Consider the following 16208-nt stretch of genomic DNA (forward strand, 5'->3'; position numbering starts at 1 on the left):
GGCTGGCAGAAGGAGTGGCGCTTCCAAGCCACAGACCACCAATGTTTCCTGGACTCTGGCGCTCTTTATTCCTCTCTCCATGCCCTGCCGCCCCCTGCCCCTGCCCCCATTTGCTGCTGGTAAGTTCACTTTCCCAGTCTGGCTCCCGTGCAGAGAGGGCCTGGAGGCCGAGGTGGAAGGTAGCAGCGAGTTGGCCCGCGCTTGGCCCTCCTGCGGTTGCCGCTTCAGCACCAGACTGTCATACACCTGGTAGTTGGCATTGCCTCCCGGGTTCCGGCTGAGTGGCATGAAGGTGGGCGGGGGTGGAGGGTGCTCGGTAGCCTGGACGTCGGGCAGGAGGTGAGAGGGGCGGAGGAGCAGCGCTGAGCTGGGAGCCGGGGCCCGCTGGTCCAAGGCCTCGGCCAGTACCGTGAGGGAGGCGGAGGTGGCCACAGGGCGCCGCAAGGGCAGGATCTCAGCCCATTCGGCCGCCGGGTGCCGCACCTCGTGGGGATCGCGGGAGTAATCCAAGTGTCCCGTGGAGGGATGCAGGCTGCGGTTGGACTCGCTGTGAGCACAGCTGGGGAGGCTACGTCTGTGGGCCGGTGGGGTGTCGCGCTACCAGGCGTCGGGCCGGTAGACCCGAGGCAACAGAGCGGATGGAGGCTCAGAGCCCTCCAGACCCAGACTCCGCCATGGGCCCAGTTGCCGTCCTTTCGGCCCGCGAGCCCCTCGACCTGCACCTGGCCGCCCCCACCGGCGCCCAGCCCCGGCGCCGCCACCTGTGTGCCGGTATGTCCCTCCACAGCTCCCTCCGTCAAAAGCCCCCCCCCACCCCGCCCCTCTGGCGTGTCACCGCGGCCGGGTGCGGGAGCGGGATCGAGGGCAGGGGCCGCTTCCCCGGGCCTGCCGGCCACCAGGGGCGGGGTCCTGAGCTCGGCGGGGGGTGTGGGGGCAAGGGTGGCCTTGCCGGGGCTGAGGGGCCGTGGCGACTCAATGGTGGCTCCCGGTGGCTTCGGGCCAGCTGCTGTCGGGCAGGAGGGCCGGCCCGGGCTGCGGCCGGGCTGCGCCTAGGGCCGCGTGGGCGGGCAGGGCCGATGCCCAAGGGACCGCGGGCCCCGGGCCCTGAAGCCTCCGGGGCCACGTCCCTGTGAGCGACGTGCGGGATCTTGGGCGGGGCGCCAAGCGCCGAAGGGTTTGCTGGGTCACGGCCGCCCTGGGCTGGGAGGTGGTCGCCAAACCCTCCGCCGCCGCCCGATACCCGAGACCTCCGTTGCCCCTGCCTGGGCGGGCGAGGGGGCCCTGCCGGGGCGGGCCGGCCGCCAGGCTGGCGTTAAGGCGCCAGCGCCAGCGAAACTGGGCCTCAAGAGGCCGCCCGCGGCCCCCCGCCCCCGTCTACGGCCATACCACCCTGAACGCGCCCGATCTCGTCTGATCTCGGAAGCTAAGCAGGGTCGGGCCTGGTTAGTACTTGGATGGGAGACCGCCTGGGAATACCGGGTGCTGTAGGCTTTTTGCCTCCCGCTCCGCCCGCCTTCTCCTTTACTCGCCCGCGGCGGGGGCCGCCGGCTCCGCCCCCGCCGGGCCCCGCTGCAGGCCCCACCTCCTCAGGCCCCTCCCACCACGGCGCGCGCCGGCGGGGTCGCTCCCCGCCGGCCCGGCCGGCCAGGCGGCCAGAAGGCGGCCCTGGAAGGCAGCCGCACCCCAGACGCTCCCGGGGTGGCTGGCCCGGACCCAGACTCCGCCGCGGGCCCAGTTGCCGTCCTTTCGGCCCGCGAGCCCCTCGACCTGCACCTGGCCGCCCCCACCGGCGCCCAACCCCGGCGCCGCCACCTGTGTGCCGGTGTGTCCCTCCACAGCTCCCTCCGACAAAAGCCCCCCCCCACCCCGCCCCTCTGGCGTGTCACCGCGGCCGGGTGCGGGAGCGGGATCGAGGGCAGGGGCCGCTTCCCCGGGCCTGCCGGCCACCAGGGGCGGGGTCCTGAGCTCGGCGGGGGGTGTGGGGGCAAGGGTGGCCTTGCCGGGGCTGAGGGGCCGTGGCGACTCAATGGTGGCTCCCGGTGGCTTCGGGCCAGCTGCTGTCGGGCAGGAGGGCCGGCCCGGGCTGCGGCCGGGCTGCGCCTAGGGCCGCGTGGGCGGGCAGGGCCGATGCCCAAGGGACCGCGGGCCCCGGGCCCTGAAGCCTCCGGGGCCACGTCCCTGTGAGCGACGTGCGGGATCTTGGGCGGGGCGCCAAGCGCCGAAGGGTTTGCTGGGTCACGGCCGCCCTGGGCTGGGAGGTGGTCGCCAAACCCTCCGCCGCCGCCCGATACCCGAGACCTCCGTTGCCCCTGCCTGGGCGGGCGAGGGGGCCCTGCCGGGGCGGGCCGGCCGCCAGGCTGGCGTTAAGGCGCCAGCGCCAGCGAAACTGGGCCTCAAGAGGCCGCCCGCGGCCCCCCGCCCCCGTCTACGGCCATACCACCCTGAACGCGCCCGATCTCGTCTGATCTCGGAAGCTAAGCAGGGTCGGGCCTGGTTAGTACTTGGATGGGAGACCGCCTGGGAATACCGGGTGCTGTAGGCTTTTTGCCTCCCGCTCCGCCCGCCTTCTCCTTTACTCGCCCGCGGCGGGGGCCGCCGGCTCCGCCCCCGCCGGGCCCCGCTGCAGGCCCCACCTCCTCAGGCCCCTCCCACCACGGCGCGCGCCGGCGGGGTCGCTCCCTGCCGGCCCGGCCGGCCAGGCGGCCAGAAGGCGGCCCTGGAAGGCAGGCGCACCCCAGACGCTCCCGGGGTGGCTGGCCCGGACCCAGACTCCGCCGCGGGCCCAGTTGCCGTCCTTTCGGCCCGCGAGCCCCTCGACCTGCACCTGGCCGCCCCCACCGGCGCCCAGCCCCGGCGCCGCCACCTGTGTGCCGGTGTGTCCCTCCACAGCTCCCTCTGACAAAAGCCCCCCCCCACCCCGCCCCTCTGGCGTGTCACCGCGGCCGGGTGCGGGAGCGGGATCGAGGGCAGGGGCCGCTTCCCCGGGCCTGCCGGCCACCAGGGGCGGGGTCCTGAGCTCGGCGGGGGGTGTGGGGGCAAGGGTGGCCTTGCCGGGGCTGAGGGGCCGTGGCGACTCAATGGTGGCTCCCGGTGGCTTCGGGCCAGCTGCTGTCGGGCAGGAGGGCCGGCCCGGGCTGCGGCCGGGCTGCGCCTAGGGCCGCGTGGGCGGGCAGGGCCGATGCCCAAGGGACCGCGGGCCCCGGGCCCTGAAGCCTCCGGGGCCACGTCCCTGTGAGCGACGTGCGGGATCTTGGGCGGGGCGCCAAGCGCCGAAGGGTTTGCTGGGTCACGGCCGCCCTGGGCTGGGAGGTGGTCGCCAAACCCTCCGCCGCCGCCCGATACCCGAGACCTCCGTTGCCCCTGCCTGGGCGGGCGAGGGGGCCCTGCCGGGGCGGGCCGGCCGCCAGGCTGGCGTTAAGGCGCCAGCGCCAGCGAAACTGGGCCTCAAGAGGCCGCCCGCGGCCCCCCGCCCCCGTCTACGGCCATACCACCCTGAACGCGCCCGATCTCGTCTGATCTCGGAAGCTAAGCAGGGTCGGGCCTGGTTAGTACTTGGATGGGAGACCGCCTGGGAATACCGGGTGCTGTAGGCTTTTTGCCTCCCGCTCCGCCCGCCTTCTCCTTTACTCGCCCGCGGCGGGGGCCGCCGGCTCCGCCCCCGCCGGGCCCCGCTGCAGGCCCCACCTCCTCAGGCCCCTCCCACCACGGCGCGCGCCGGCGGGGTCGCTCCCCGCCGGCCCGGCCGGCCAGGCGGCCAGAAGGCGGCCCTGGAAGGCAGGCGCACCCCAGACGCTCCCGGGGTGGCTGGCCCGGACCCAGACTCCGCCGCGGGCCCAGTTGCCGTCCTTTCGGCCCGCGAGCCCCTCGACCTGCACCTGGCCGCCCCCACCGGCGCCCAGCCCCGGCGCCGCCACCTGTGTGCCGGTGTGTCCCTCCACAGCTCCCTCCGACAAAAGCCCCCCCCCACCCCGCCCCTCTGGCGTGTCACCGCGGCCGGGTGCGGGAGCGGGATCGAGGGCAGGGGCCGCTTCCCCGGGCCTGCCGGCCACCAGGGGCGGGGTCCTGAGCTCGGCGGGGGGTGTGGGGGCAAGGGTGGCCTTGCCGGGGCTGAGGGGCCGTGGCGACTCATTGGTGGCTCCCGGTGGCTTCGGGCCAGCTGCTGTCGGGCAGGAGGGCCGGCCCGGGCTGCGGCCGGGCTGCGCCTAGGGCCGCGTGGGCGGGCAGGGCCGATGCCCAAGGGACCGCGGGCCCCGGGCCCTGAAGCCTCCGGGGCCACGTCCCTGTGAGCGACGTGCGGGATCTTGGGCGGGGCGCCAAGCGCCGAAGGGTTTGCTGGGTCACGGCCGCCCTGGGCTGGGAGGTGGTCGCCAAACCCTCCGCCGCCGCCCGATACCCGAGACCTCCGTTGCCCCTGCCTGGGCGGGCGAGGGGGCCCTGCCGGGGCGGGCCGGCCGCCAGGCTGGCGTTAAGGCGCCAGCGCCAGCGAAACTGGGCCTCAAGAGGCCGCCCGCGGCCCCCCGCCCCCGTCTACGGCCATACCACCCTGAACGCGCCCGATCTCGTCTGATCTCGGAAGCTAAGCAGGGTCGGGCCTGGTTAGTACTTGGATGGGAGACCGCCTGGGAATACCGGGTGCTGTAGGCTTTTTGCCTCCCGCTCCGCCCGCCTTCTCCTTTACTCGCCCGCGGCGGGGGCCGCCGGCTCCGCCCCCGCCGGGCCCCGCTGCAGGCCCCACCTCCTCAGGCCCCTCCCACCACGGCGCGCGCCGGCGGGGTCGCTCCCCGCCGGCCCGGCCGGCCAGGCGGCCAGAAGGCGGCCCTGGAAGGCAGCCGCACCCCAGACGCTCCCGGGGTGGCTGGCCCGGACCCAGACTCCGCCGCGGGCCCAGTTGCCGTCCTTTCGGCCCGCGAGCCCCTCGACCTGCACCTGGCCGCCCCCACCGGCGCCCAACCCCGGCGCCGCCACCTGTGTGCCGGTGTGTCCCTCCACAGCTCCCTCCGACAAAAGCCCCCCCCCACCCCGCCCCTCTGGCGTGTCACCGCGGCCGGGTGCGGGAGCGGGATCGAGGGCAGGGGCCGCTTCCCCGGGCCTGCCGGCCACCAGGGGCGGGGTCCTGAGCTCGGCGGGGGGTGTGGGGGCAAGGGTGGCCTTGCCGGGGCTGAGGGGCCGTGGCGACTCAATGGTGGCTCCCGGTGGCTTCGGGCCAGCTGCTGTCGGGCAGGAGGGCCGGCCCGGGCTGCGGCCGGGCTGCGCCTAGGGCCGCGTGGGCGGGCAGGGCCGATGCCCAAGGGACCGCGGGCCCCGGGCCCTGAAGCCTCCGGGGCCACGTCCCTGTGAGCGACGTGCGGGATCTTGGGCGGGGCGCCAAGCGCCGAAGGGTTTGCTGGGTCACGGCCGCCCTGGGCTGGGAGGTGGTCGCCAAACCCTCCGCCGCCGCCCGATACCCGAGACCTCCGTTGCCCCTGCCTGGGCGGGCGAGGGGGCCCTGCCGGGGCGGGCCGGCCGCCAGGCTGGCGTTAAGGCGCCAGCGCCAGCGAAACTGGGCCTCAAGAGGCCGCCCGCGGCCCCCCGCCCCCGTCTACGGCCATACCACCCTGAACGCGCCCGATCTCGTCTGATCTCGGAAGCTAAGCAGGGTCGGGCCTGGTTAGTACTTGGATGGGAGACCGCCTGGGAATACCGGGTGCTGTAGGCTTTTTGCCTCCCGCTCCGCCCGCCTTCTCCTTTACTCGCCCGCGGCGGGGGCCGCCGGCTCCGCCCCCGCCGGGCCCCGCTGCAGGCCCCACCTCCTCAGGCCCCTCCCACCACGGCGCGCGCCGGCGGGGTCGCTCCCTGCCGGCCCGGCCGGCCAGGCGGCCAGAAGGCGGCCCTGGAAGGCAGGCGCACCCCAGACGCTCCCGGGGTGGCTGGCCCGGACCCAGACTCCGCCGCGGGCCCAGTTGCCGTCCTTTCGGCCCGCGAGCCCCTCGACCTGCACCTGGCCGCCCCCACCGGCGCCCAGCCCCGGCGCCGCCACCTGTGTGCCGGTGTGTCCCTCCACAGCTCCCTCTGACAAAAGCCCCCCCCCACCCCGCCCCTCTGGCGTGTCACCGCGGCCGGGTGCGGGAGCGGGATCGAGGGCAGGGGCCGCTTCCCCGGGCCTGCCGGCCACCAGGGGCGGGGTCCTGAGCTCGGCGGGGGGTGTGGGGGCAAGGGTGGCCTTGCCGGGGCTGAGGGGCCGTGGCGACTCAATGGTGGCTCCCGGTGGCTTCGGGCCAGCTGCTGTCGGGCAGGAGGGCCGGCCCGGGCTGCGGCCGGGCTGCGCCTAGGGCCGCGTGGGCGGGCAGGGCCGATGCCCAAGGGACCGCGGGCCCCGGGCCCTGAAGCCTCCGGGGCCACGTCCCTGTGAGCGACGTGCGGGATCTTGGGCGGGGCGCCAAGCGCCGAAGGGTTTGCTGGGTCACGGCCGCCCTGGGCTGGGAGGTGGTCGCCAAACCCTCCGCCGCCGCCCGATACCCGAGACCTCCGTTGCCCCTGCCTGGGCGGGCGAGGGGGCCCTGCCGGGGCGGGCCGGCCGCCAGGCTGGCGTTAAGGCGCCAGCGCCAGCGAAACTGGGCCTCAAGAGGCCGCCCGCGGCCCCCCGCCCCCGTCTACGGCCATACCACCCTGAACGCGCCCGATCTCGTCTGATCTCGGAAGCTAAGCAGGGTCGGGCCTGGTTAGTACTTGGATGGGAGACCGCCTGGGAATACCGGGTGCTGTAGGCTTTTTGCCTCCCGCTCCGCCCGCCTTCTCCTTTACTCGCCCGCGGCGGGGGCCGCCGGCTCCGCCCCCGCCGGGCCCCGCTGCAGGCCCCACCTCCTCAGGCCCCTCCCACCACGGCGCGCGCCGGCGGGGTCGCTCCCCGCCGGCCCGGCCGGCCAGGCGGCCAGAAGGCGGCCCTGGAAGGCAGGCGCACCCCAGACGCTCCCGGGGTGGCTGGCCCGGACCCAGACTCCGCCGCGGGCCCAGTTGCCGTCCTTTCGGCCCGCGAGCCCCTCGACCTGCACCTGGCCGCCCCCACCGGCGCCCAGCCCCGGCGCCGCCACCTGTGTGCCGGTGTGTCCCTCCACAGCTCCCTCCGACAAAAGCCCCCCCCCACCCCGCCCCTCTGGCGTGTCACCGCGGCCGGGTGCGGGAGCGGGATCGAGGGCAGGGGCCGCTTCCCCGGGCCTGCCGGCCACCAGGGGCGGGGTCCTGAGCTCGGCGGGGGGTGTGGGGGCAAGGGTGGCCTTGCCGGGGCTGAGGGGCCGTGGCGACTCATTGGTGGCTCCCGGTGGCTTCGGGCCAGCTGCTGTCGGGCAGGAGGGCCGGCCCGGGCTGCGGCCGGGCTGCGCCTAGGGCCGCGTGGGCGGGCAGGGCCGATGCCCAAGGGACCGCGGGCCCCGGGCCCTGAAGCCTCCGGGGCCACGTCCCTGTGAGCGACGTGCGGGATCTTGGGCGGGGCGCCAAGCGCCGAAGGGTTTGCTGGGTCACGGCCGCCCTGGGCTGGGAGGTGGTCGCCAAACCCTCCGCCGCCGCCCGATACCCGAGACCTCCGTTGCCCCTGCCTGGGCGGGCGAGGGGGCCCTGCCGGGGCGGGCCGGCCGCCAGGCTGGCGTTAAGGCGCCAGCGCCAGCGAAACTGGGCCTCAAGAGGCCGCCCGCGGCCCCCCGCCCCCGTCTACGGCCATACCACCCTGAACGCGCCCGATCTCGTCTGATCTCGGAAGCTAAGCAGGGTCGGGCCTGGTTAGTACTTGGATGGGAGACCGCCTGGGAATACCGGGTGCTGTAGGCTTTTTGCCTCCCGCTCCGCCCGCCTTCTCCTTTACTCGCCCGCGGCGGGGGCCGCCGGCTCCGCCCCCGCCGGGCCCCGCTGCAGGCCCCACCTCCTCAGGCCCCTCCCACCACGGCGCGCGCCGGCGGGGTCGCTCCCCGCCGGCCCGGCCGGCCAGGCGGCCAGAAGGCGGCCCTGGAAGGCAGCCGCACCCCAGACGCTCCCGGGGTGGCTGGCCCGGACCCAGACTCCGCCGCGGGCCCAGTTGCCGTCCTTTCGGCCCGCGAGCCCCTCGACCTGCACCTGGCCGCCCCCACCGGCGCCCAACCCCGGCGCCGCCACCTGTGTGCCGGTGTGTCCCTCCACAGCTCCCTCCGACAAAAGCCCCCCCCCACCCCGCCCCTCTGGCGTGTCACCGCGGCCGGGTGCGGGAGCGGGATCGAGGGCAGGGGCCGCTTCCCCGGGCCTGCCGGCCACCAGGGGCGGGGTCCTGAGCTCGGCGGGGGGTGTGGGGGCAAGGGTGGCCTTGCCGGGGCTGAGGGGCCGTGGCGACTCAATGGTGGCTCCCGGTGGCTTCGGGCCAGCTGCTGTCGGGCAGGAGGGCCGGCCCGGGCTGCGGCCGGGCTGCGCCTAGGGCCGCGTGGGCGGGCAGGGCCGATGCCCAAGGGACCGCGGGCCCCGGGCCCTGAAGCCTCCGGGGCCACGTCCCTGTGAGCGACGTGCGGGATCTTGGGCGGGGCGCCAAGCGCCGAAGGGTTTGCTGGGTCACGGCCGCCCTGGGCTGGGAGGTGGTCGCCAAACCCTCCGCCGCCGCCCGATACCCGAGACCTCCGTTGCCCCTGCCTGGGCGGGCGAGGGGGCCCTGCCGGGGCGGGCCGGCCGCCAGGCTGGCGTTAAGGCGCCAGCGCCAGCGAAACTGGGCCTCAAGAGGCCGCCCGCGGCCCCCCGCCCCCGTCTACGGCCATACCACCCTGAACGCGCCCGATCTCGTCTGATCTCGGAAGCTAAGCAGGGTCGGGCCTGGTTAGTACTTGGATGGGAGACCGCCTGGGAATACCGGGTGCTGTAGGCTTTTTGCCTCCCGCTCCGCCCGCCTTCTCCTTTACTCGCCCGCGGCGGGGGCCGCCGGCTCCGCCCCCGCCGGGCCCCGCTGCAGGCCCCACCTCCTCAGGCCCCTCCCACCACGGCGCGCGCCGGCGGGGTCGCTCCCCGCCGGCCCGGCCGGCCAGGCGGCCAGAAGGCGGCCCTGGAAGGCAGGCGCACCCCAGACGCTCCCGGGGTGGCTGGCCCGGACCCAGACTCCGCCGCGGGCCCAGTTGCCGTCCTTTCGGCCCGCGAGCCCCTCGACCTGCACCTGGCCGCCCCCACCGGCGCCCAGCCCCGGCGCCGCCACCTGTGTGCCGGTGTGTCCCTCCACAGCTCCCTCTGACAAAAGCCCCCCCCCACCCCGCCCCTCTGGCGTGTCACCGCGGCCGGGTGCGGGAGCGGGATCGAGGGCAGGGGCCGCTTCCCCGGGCCTGCCGGCCACCAGGGGCGGGGTCCTGAGCTCGGCGGGGGGTGTGGGGGCAAGGGTGGCCTTGCCGGGGCTGAGGGGCCGTGGCGACTCAATGGTGGCTCCCGGTGGCTTCGGGCCAGCTGCTGTCGGGCAGGAGGGCCGGCCCGGGCTGCGGCCGGGCTGCGCCTAGGGCCGCGTGGGCGGGCAGGGCCGATGCCCAAGGGACCGCGGGCCCCGGGCCCTGAAGCCTCCGGGGCCACGTCCCTGTGAGCGACGTGCGGGATCTTGGGCGGGGCGCCAAGCGCCGAAGGGTTTGCTGGGTCACGGCCGCCCTGGGCTGGGAGGTGGTCGCCAAACCCTCCGCCGCCGCCCGATACCCGAGACCTCCGTTGCCCCTGCCTGGGCGGGCGAGGGGGCCCTGCCGGGGCGGGCCGGCCGCCAGGCTGGCGTTAAGGCGCCAGCGCCAGCGAAACTGGGCCTCAAGAGGCCGCCCGCGGCCCCCCGCCCCCGTCTACGGCCATACCACCCTGAACGCGCCCGATCTCGTCTGATCTCGGAAGCTAAGCAGGGTCGGGCCTGGTTAGTACTTGGATGGGAGACCGCCTGGGAATACCGGGTGCTGTAGGCTTTTTGCCTCCCGCTCCGCCCGCCTTCTCCTTTACTCGCCCGCGGCGGGGGCCGCCGGCTCCGCCCCCGCCGGGCCCCGCTGCAGGCCCCACCTCCTCAGGCCCCTCCCACCACGGCGCGCGCCGGCGGGGTCGCTCCCCGCCGGCCCGGCCGGCCAGGCGGCCAGAAGGCGGCCCTGGAAGGCAGGCGCACCCCAGACGCTCCCGGGGTGGCTGGCCCGGACCCAGACTCCGCCGCGGGCCCAGTTGCCGTCCTTTCGGCCCGCGAGCCCCTCGACCTGCACCTGGCCGCCCCCACCGGCGCCCAGCCCCGGCGCCGCCACCTGTGTGCCGGTGTGTCCCTCCACAGCTCCCTCCGACAAAAGCCCCCCCCCACCCCGCCCCTCTGGCGTGTCACCGCGGCCGGGTGCGGGAGCGGGATCGAGGGCAGGGGCCGCTTCCCCGGGCCTGCCGGCCACCAGGGGCGGGGTCCTGAGCTCGGCGGGGGGTGTGGGGGCAAGGGTGGCCTTGCCGGGGCTGAGGGGCCGTGGCGACTCATTGGTGGCTCCCGGTGGCTTCGGGCCAGCTGCTGTCGGGCAGGAGGGCCGGCCCGGGCTGCGGCCGGGCTGCGCCTAGGGCCGCGTGGGCGGGCAGGGCCGATGCCCAAGGGACCGCGGGCCCCGGGCCCTGAAGCCTCCGGGGCCACGTCCCTGTGAGCGACGTGCGGGATCTTGGGCGGGGCGCCAAGCGCCGAAGGGTTTGCTGGGTCACGGCCGCCCTGGGCTGGGAGGTGGTCGCCAAACCCTCCGCCGCCGCCCGATACCCGAGACCTCCGTTGCCCCTGCCTGGGCGGGCGAGGGGGCCCTGCCGGGGCGGGCCGGCCGCCAGGCTGGCGTTAAGGCGCCAGCGCCAGCGAAACTGGGCCTCAAGAGGCCGCCCGCGGCCCCCCGCCCCCGTCTACGGCCATACCACCCTGAACGCGCCCGATCTCGTCTGATCTCGGAAGCTAAGCAGGGTCGGGCCTGGTTAGTACTTGGATGGGAGACCGCCTGGGAATACCGGGTGCTGTAGGCTTTTTGCCTCCCGCTCCGCCCGCCTTCTCCTTTACTCGCCCGCGGCGGGGGCCGCCGGCTCCGCCCCCGCCGGGCCCCGCTGCAGGCCCCACCTCCTCAGGCCCCTCCCACCACGGCGCGCGCCGGCGGGGTCGCTCCCCGCCGGCCCGGCCGGCCAGGCGGCCAGAAGGCGGCCCTGGAAGGCAGCCGCACCCCAGACGCTCCCGGGGTGGCTGGCCCGGACCCAGACTCCGCCGCGGGCCCAGTTGCCGTCCTTTCGGCCCGCGAGCCCCTCGACCTGCACCTGGCCGCCCCCACCGGCGCCCAACCCCGGCGCCGCCACCTGTGTGCCGGTGTGTCCCTCCACAGCTCCCTCCGACAAAAGCCCCCCCCCACCCCGCCCCTCTGGCGTGTCACCGCGGCCGGGTGCGGGAGCGGGATCGAGGGCAGGGGCCGCTTCCCCGGGCCTGCCGGCCACCAGGGGCGGGGTCCTGAGCTCGGCGGGGGGTGTGGGGGCAAGGGTGGCCTTGCCGGGGCTGAGGGGCCGTGGCGACTCAATGGTGGCTCCCGGTGGCTTCGGGCCAGCTGCTGTCGGGCAGGAGGGCCGGCCCGGGCTGCGGCCGGGCTGCGCCTAGGGCCGCGTGGGCGGGCAGGGCCGATGCCCAAGGGACCGCGGGCCCCGGGCCCTGAAGCCTCCGGGGCCACGTCCCTGTGAGCGACGTGCGGGATCTTGGGCGGGGCGCCAAGCGCCGAAGGGTTTGCTGGGTCACGGCCGCCCTGGGCTGGGAGGTGGTCGCCAAACCCTCCGCCGCCGCCCGATACCCGAGACCTCCGTTGCCCCTGCCTGGGCGGGCGAGGGGGCCCTGCCGGGGCGGGCCGGCCGCCAGGCTGGCGTTAAGGCGCCAGCGCCAGCGAAACTGGGCCTCAAGAGGCCGCCCGCGGCCCCCCGCCCCCGTCTACGGCCATACCACCCTGAACGCGCCCGATCTCGTCTGATCTCGGAAGCTAAGCAGGGTCGGGCCTGGTTAGTACTTGGATGGGAGACCGCCTGGGAATACCGGGTGCTGTAGGCTTTTTGCCTCCCGCTCCGCCCGCCTTCTCCTTTACTCGCCCGCGGCGGGGGCCGCCGGCTCCGCCCCCGCCGGGCCCCGCTGCAGGCCCCACCTCCTCAGGCCCCTCCCACCACGGCGCGCGCCGGCGGGGTCGCTCCCCGCCGGCCCGGCCGGCCAGGCGGCCAGAAGGCGGCCCTGGAAGGCAGGCGCACCCCAGACGCTCCCGGGGTGGCTGGCCCGGACCCAGACTCCGCCGCGGGCCCAGTTGCCGTCCTTTCGGCCCGCGAGCCCCTCGACCTGCACCTGGCCGCCCCCACCGGCGCCCAGCCCCGGCGCCGCCACCTGTGTGCCGGTGTGTCCCTCCACAGCTCCCTCTGACAAAAGCCCCCCCCCACCCCGCCCCTCTGGCGTGTCACCGCGGCCGGGTGCGGGAGCGGGATCGAGGGCAGGGGCCGCTTCCCCGGGCCTGCCGGCCACCAGGGGCGGGGTCCTGAGCTCGGCGGGGGGTGTGGGGGCAAGGGTGGCCTTGCCGGGGCTGAGGGGCCGTGGCGACTCAATGGTGGCTCCCGGTGGCTTCGGGCCAGCTGCTGTCGGGCAGGAGGGCCGGCCCGGGCTGCGGCCGGGCTGCGCCTAGGGCCGCGTGGGCGGGCAGGGCCGATGCCCAAGGGACCGCGGGCCCCGGGCCCTGAAGCCTCCGGGGCCACGTCCCTGTGAGCGACGTGCGGGATCTTGGGCGGGGCGCCAAGCGCCGAAGGGTTTGCTGGGTCACGGCCGCCCTGGGCTGGGAGGTGGTCGCCAAACCCTCCGCCGCCGCCCGATACCCGAGACCTCCGTTGCCCCTGCCTGGGCGGGCGAGGGGGCCCTGCCGGGGCGGGCCGGCCGCCAGGCTGGCGTTAAGGCGCCAGCGCCAGCGAAACTGGGCCTCAAGAGGCCGCCCGCGGCCCCCCGCCCCCGTCTACGGCCATACCACCCTGAACGCGCCCGATCTCGTCTGATCTCGGAAGCTAAGCAGGGTCGGGCCTGGTTAGTACTTGGATGGGAGACCGCCTGGGAATACCGGGTGCTGTAGGCTTTTTGCCTCCCGCTCCGCCCGCCTTCTCCTTTACTCGCCCGCGGCGGGGGCCGCCGGCTCCGCCCCCGCCGGGCCCCGCTGCAGGCCCCACCTCCTCAGGCCCCTCCCACCACGGCGCGCGCCGGCGGGGTCGCTCCCCGCCGGCCCGGCCGGCCAGGCGGCCAGAAGGCGGCCCTGGAAGGCAGGCGCACCCCAGACGCTCCCGGGGTGGCTGGCCCGGACCCAGACTCCGCCGCGGGCCCAGTTGCCGTCCTTTCGGCCCGCGAGCCCCTCGACCTGCACCTGGCCGCCCCCACCGGCGCCCAGCCCCGGCGCCGCCACCTGTGTGCCGGTGTGTCCCTCCACAGCTCCCTCCGACAAAAGCCCCCCCCCACCCCGCCCCTCTGGCGTGTCACCGCGGCCGGGTGCGGGAGCGGGATCGAGGGCAGGGGCCGCTTCCCCGGCCTGCCGGCCACCAGGGGCGGGGTCCTGAGCTCGGCGGGGGGTGTGGGGGCAAGGGTGGCCTTGCCGGGGCTGAGGGGCCGTGGCGACTCATTGGTGGCTCCCGGTGGCTTCGGGCCAGCTGCTGTCGGGCAGGAGGGCCGGCCCGGGCTGCGGCCGGGCTGCGCCTAGGGCCGCGTGGGCGGGCAGGGCCGATGCCCAAGGGACCGCGGGCCCCGGGCCCTGAAGCCTCCGGGGCCACGTCCCTGTGAGCGACGTGCGGGATCTTGGGCGGGGCGCCAAGCGCCGAAGGGTTTGCTGGGTCACGGCCGCCCTGGGCTGGGAGGTGGTCGCCAAACCCTCCGCCGCCGCCCGATACCCGAGACCTCCGTTGCCCCTGCCTGGGCGGGCGAGGGGGCCCTGCCGGGGCGGGCCGGCCGCCAGGCTGGCGTTAAGGCGCCAGCGCCAGCGAAACTGGGCCTCAAGAGGCCGCCCGCGGCCCCCCGCCCCCGTCTACGGCCATACCACCCTGAACGCGCCCGATCTCGTCTGATCTCGGAAGCTAAGCAGGGTCGGGCCTGGTTAGTACTTGGATGGGAGACCGCCTGGGAATACCGGGTGCTGTAGGCTTTTTGCCTCCCGCTCCGCCCGCCTTCTCCTTTACTCGCCCGCGGCGGGGGGGCCGCCGGCTCCGCCCCCGCCGAGCCCCGCTGCAGGCAGTAGTCAAGGTGGGTTTACCTGCCCGAGCAGGAAGCTTGGGCGATGGCAGAAGTGGGAAGAAACTCTTGAGCACAGGTTCTTGGGATCCACGGAGCAGCGCATGCACATGCGATGGGTGCCTACACAGCTGGCTTGCTTGTCTGTGGGGAAAGGCGAGATGGGTCAGGGCCTGGGTTCCTGAGGGGCTGAGGCTGAGAATCAAGGCAGGGATAGAAGAAAGGGGACAGGCCCACATCCCCTGAACCCACGCCGGCGCCCACTCACCTTTGTGGAAAATACGATTGAAAAGTGCCCGCAAGAATCTCTTCAGATGCCTCCAGAGTTGAGGCAAGAAGGGGAGGGGGGAGGCCGGGAGCAGGGTGAGCCCTGAAATCCAACCCTTGTCCCGGTCACACCCCAGCAGCCCTCCCACCTCAGCCCCTTCAAGACCCCAGGGCTCCCCCAACCGCGCTGCACAGATCCTGCCCTGACCATAGTCACCATGTTGATCCCCACGTTGAGCAAGATGAAGCTGACCGGGATCAGAAGAATTGAGTATCCTTGCTCCTGGCATTTCCTGGGGATGGGGCCAGTGAACGGCTCGGCTCGGTAGTAGTTTCGCTCACCCATGGCCGTTGGTCCCAGGACTGCCTGGGCCCTCTGCCCTCCAGTTTTAACTGGGAGCCAGACTGGGTCATAATGGGGCAGGTGGTGAGGTCACAGTGAGGGAGGGGGATGAAAAGGAGGGCCCAGAGTGGCATTCCTGGTAACCAGGGTCAGGTAAGCTGAGCCTGGACAGTCAAACAGGGCCCGGTGGCCGGCATACATCCCCTCGAGCGGTCATTCATTCGCTCACCGCCCGCTGACTCACTTGTTCAAATGACACATTGCGTCTCTTGGCCCCTCTTGAGACTAGGAAGACCTTGGCCTCAGAGGCCTGCTGAAGGCCTGGCTGGAGTCCAGAGCCTCAGCCTTCTTCATGCCCTTCACTGGGCCTGGAGCTGGACCTGCCCAGATGTGGAACCTCCCAGTTTGGAAGCAACTTCTTGTATGAGGCTCTCTGTGGACAGGGACAGCTGAGACACAGAGGAGGTGCCCAGAGACCAGGGGTTTGGAGTCTGCAGCTGCAGATGTACTTAGTGCATGGTATAGGACCAGGAGGGGCCTGCTGGCAGAACTGTGGCCACTAAACCAAAGGGACCCTCAGGCCAAGAAGGGGACACTGGCTTCTTATTGCAGGAAGCCAAGCGCAGGGACCCAGGCTGGCAGAAGGAGTGGCGCTTCCAAGCCACAGACCACCAATGTTTCCTGGACTCTGGCGCTCTTTATTCCTCTCTCCATGCCCTGCCGCCCCCCTGCCCCTGCCCCCATTTGCTGCTGGTAAGTTCACTTTCCCAGTCTGGCTCCCGTGCAGAGAGGGCCTGGAGGCCGAGGTGGAAGGTAGCAGCGAGTTGGCCCGCGCTTGGCCCTCCTGCGGTTGCCGCTTCAGCACCAGACTGTCATACACCTGGTAGTTGGCATTGCCTCCCGGGTTCCGGCTGAGTGGCATGAAGGTGGGCGGGGGTGGAGGGTGCTCGGTAGCCTGGACGTCGGGCAGGAGGTGAGAGGGGCGGAGGAGCAGCGCTGAGCTGGGAGCCGGGGCCCGCTGGTCCGAGGCCTCGGCCAGTACCGTGAGGGAGGCGGAGGTGGCCACAGGGCGCCGCAAGGGCAGGATCTCAGCCCATTCGGCCGCCGGGTGCCGCACCTCGTGGGGATCGCGGGAGTAATCCAAGTGTCCCGTGGAGGGATGCAGGCTGCGGTTGGACTCGCTGTGAGCACAGCTGGGGAGGCTACGTCTGTGGGCCGGTGGGGTGTCGCGCTACCAGGCGTCGGGCCGGTAGACCCGAGGCAACAGAGCGGATGGAGGCTCAGAGCCCTCCAGACCCAGACTCCGCCATGGGCCCAGTTGCCGTCCTTTCGGCCCGCGAGCCCCTCGACCTGCACCTGGCCGCCCCCACCGGCGCCCAGCCCCGGCGCCGCCACCTGTGTGCCGGTATG

General features: G+C 74.6%; 13 non-coding genes across 13 annotated transcripts; all 13 read left to right on the forward strand.

Annotated features, from left to right (window-relative positions):
* The first annotated feature begins 1372 nt into the window (after positions 1–1372).
* Positions 1373–1491, forward strand: LOC132596415 (5S ribosomal RNA). Its single transcript, XR_009562500.1, has one exon. It is a non-coding gene; the product is annotated as a 5S ribosomal RNA (ribosomal RNA).
* A 932-nt stretch (positions 1492–2423) lies between these two features.
* On the forward strand, positions 2424–2542 carry LOC132596416 (5S ribosomal RNA). Its single transcript, XR_009562501.1, has one exon. It is a non-coding gene; the product is annotated as a 5S ribosomal RNA (ribosomal RNA).
* Positions 2543–3474: 932 nt separating this feature from the next.
* On the forward strand, positions 3475–3593 carry LOC132596417 (5S ribosomal RNA). Its single transcript, XR_009562502.1, has one exon. It is a non-coding gene; the product is annotated as a 5S ribosomal RNA (ribosomal RNA).
* Positions 3594–4525: 932 nt separating this feature from the next.
* Positions 4526–4644, forward strand: LOC132596418 (5S ribosomal RNA). The gene has a single exon (XR_009562503.1). It is a non-coding gene; the product is annotated as a 5S ribosomal RNA (ribosomal RNA).
* A 932-nt stretch (positions 4645–5576) lies between these two features.
* On the forward strand, positions 5577–5695 carry LOC132596419 (5S ribosomal RNA). Its single transcript, XR_009562504.1, has one exon. It is a non-coding gene; the product is annotated as a 5S ribosomal RNA (ribosomal RNA).
* A 932-nt stretch (positions 5696–6627) lies between these two features.
* On the forward strand, positions 6628–6746 carry LOC132596420 (5S ribosomal RNA). Its single transcript, XR_009562505.1, has one exon. It is a non-coding gene; the product is annotated as a 5S ribosomal RNA (ribosomal RNA).
* Positions 6747–7678: 932 nt separating this feature from the next.
* Positions 7679–7797, forward strand: LOC132596421 (5S ribosomal RNA). Its single transcript, XR_009562506.1, has one exon. It is a non-coding gene; the product is annotated as a 5S ribosomal RNA (ribosomal RNA).
* Positions 7798–8729: 932 nt separating this feature from the next.
* LOC132596422 (5S ribosomal RNA) lies at positions 8730–8848 on the forward strand. The gene has a single exon (XR_009562507.1). It is a non-coding gene; the product is annotated as a 5S ribosomal RNA (ribosomal RNA).
* Positions 8849–9780: 932 nt separating this feature from the next.
* LOC132596423 (5S ribosomal RNA) lies at positions 9781–9899 on the forward strand. The gene has a single exon (XR_009562508.1). It is a non-coding gene; the product is annotated as a 5S ribosomal RNA (ribosomal RNA).
* Positions 9900–10831: 932 nt separating this feature from the next.
* On the forward strand, positions 10832–10950 carry LOC132596425 (5S ribosomal RNA). Its single transcript, XR_009562510.1, has one exon. It is a non-coding gene; the product is annotated as a 5S ribosomal RNA (ribosomal RNA).
* Positions 10951–11882: 932 nt separating this feature from the next.
* On the forward strand, positions 11883–12001 carry LOC132596426 (5S ribosomal RNA). The gene has a single exon (XR_009562511.1). It is a non-coding gene; the product is annotated as a 5S ribosomal RNA (ribosomal RNA).
* A 932-nt stretch (positions 12002–12933) lies between these two features.
* On the forward strand, positions 12934–13052 carry LOC132596427 (5S ribosomal RNA). The gene has a single exon (XR_009562512.1). It is a non-coding gene; the product is annotated as a 5S ribosomal RNA (ribosomal RNA).
* Positions 13053–13983: 931 nt separating this feature from the next.
* On the forward strand, positions 13984–14102 carry LOC132596428 (5S ribosomal RNA). Its single transcript, XR_009562513.1, has one exon. It is a non-coding gene; the product is annotated as a 5S ribosomal RNA (ribosomal RNA).
* Positions 14103–16208: the final 2106 nt, after the last annotated feature.

This window comes from Globicephala melas, unplaced genomic scaffold, assembly GCF_963455315.2.
Source record: "Globicephala melas unplaced genomic scaffold, mGloMel1.2 SCAFFOLD_649, whole genome shotgun sequence".
Taxonomy (NCBI): domain Eukaryota; kingdom Metazoa; phylum Chordata; class Mammalia; order Artiodactyla; family Delphinidae; genus Globicephala; species Globicephala melas.